Here is a 1,629-nt window from a genome sequence, read left to right as displayed (position 1 = left end):
AATAGGATCAACTAGTGTTGGTACTTATGCTTAACAAACAATCGATGGACACAAAATAATTATCACAAAATTAAAGCTAAGTATCAATACTAGATGGACACAAACACATTATTGAAAACAATTGTACTTGAACTTTAGAAATTTAGAAGCACCAACCTTATCTCCTACTTTGATGAAAGAAGCAATATAGTCTTTTATCAACTTTTTTAGATGTTGAGCTTCCTCAGTTGCCTAGCACGAAAAGTTCTAAAATTAGTTATATATAAACTTCAAATCCAAGAATATTAGTTATATATATATATATATATATTCAAGTTTTAATAAGTTCATGTTCAAGTTCTAATTTCAAATTCAAGTTCTAAGTTCAAGTTCAAATTCTAAGTTCAAGTTCAAGTTCTAAGTTCAAATTCTAATTTCAAATTCAAATTCTAAGTTTAACTTCAAATTCTAAGTTCAAGTTCAAGTTCTAAGTTCAAGTTCTAAGTTCAAGTTCAAGTTCTAAGTTCAAATTCAAGTTCTAATTTCAAGTTCAAGTGCCAAGTTCACATTCAAGTTCTAAGTTCAAGTTCAAATCATAAATTCAAGTTCAAGTTCTAAGTTCAAATTTTAATTTCAAATTCAAATTTTAAGTTTAACTTCAAATTCTAAGTTAAAGTTCTAAGTTCAAGTTCAAGTTCTAATTTCAAGTTCAAGTTCTAAGTTCAAGTTCAAGTACAAGTTCATGTTCAAGTTCTAATTTCAAGTTCAAGTTCTAATTTCAAGTTCAAGTTCAAGTTCTAAGTTCGAAGTTCAAGTTCAAGTTCAAGTTCTAAGTTCAAGTTCAAGTTCTAAGTTCAAATTCTAAGTTTAACTTCAAATTCTAAGTTCAAGTTCAAGTTCAAGTTCAAAGTTCAAGTTCAAATTCTAAGGTCAAGTTCAAGTTCTAAGTTTAACTTCAAATTCTAAGTTCAAGTTCAAGTTCTAATTTCAAGTTCAAGTTCTAAGTTCACGTTCAAATTCTAAGTTCAACTTCAGATTCTAATTAAGTTCATGACATTCAAACATTCATCATCTAAATTCATGACATTCAAACATTCATCTTCTACTCATAACACTTCAATTACTAATTTCTAACTTCAAATTAACACTTTACTAACTAGTCCTAAAATCAAATCCAAAAAAATCTCAATTCAACCTCAAATTACATATTCTCAAGTTTAAACTAGTTCTAAAATATAAAAATGCTAATTATTCACTAACTAACAATGCCCAATTTTAAAATGCCTAATTTCTTTTTAAAAAAACCTTAAAATAAAAATCTTCAATTATCTTTACCTAACTAACAATAATCAAATCAAATTAACAATTGAATAACACAACCAACAAACAAAAACAATAATATACTAACAAACAATCAATTATAATCACTAGAATTAAAGCTAAGTATTAATACTAGATGGACACAAACACATTATTCAAAACAATTGTACTTGAACTTGAGAAATTTAGAAGCACCAACCTTATCTCCAACTTTGATGAAAGAAGCAATATATTCCTGTATCAACTTTTTTACATGTTGAGCTTCCTCAGTTGCTTAGCACGAAAAGTTCTTAAATTAGTTAAATATAAACTTCATATCCAAGAATATTA

General features: G+C 26.5%; 1 long non-coding RNA gene across 1 annotated transcript in view; it reads right to left on the bottom strand.

Annotated features, from left to right (window-relative positions):
• Positions 1-1,573, bottom strand: part of LOC125870460 (uncharacterized) — a 3,750-nt gene extending 2,177 nt beyond the window's left edge. The window contains exons 1-2 of the long non-coding RNA XR_007446896.1: positions 1,499-1,573; positions 157-231 (exon numbers count right to left, since the gene is read on the bottom strand). This is a non-coding gene — a long non-coding RNA (uncharacterized LOC125870460). The remainder of the gene's footprint in view (positions 1-156; positions 232-1,498) is intronic.
• Positions 1,574-1,629: the final 56 nt, after the last annotated feature.

This window comes from Solanum stenotomum, chromosome 7 (genome assembly GCF_019186545.1).
Source record: "Solanum stenotomum isolate F172 chromosome 7, ASM1918654v1, whole genome shotgun sequence".
NCBI classification, from domain to species: domain Eukaryota; kingdom Viridiplantae; phylum Streptophyta; class Magnoliopsida; order Solanales; family Solanaceae; genus Solanum; species Solanum stenotomum.
This window is presented reverse-complemented; position numbering and strand designations above follow the sequence as displayed.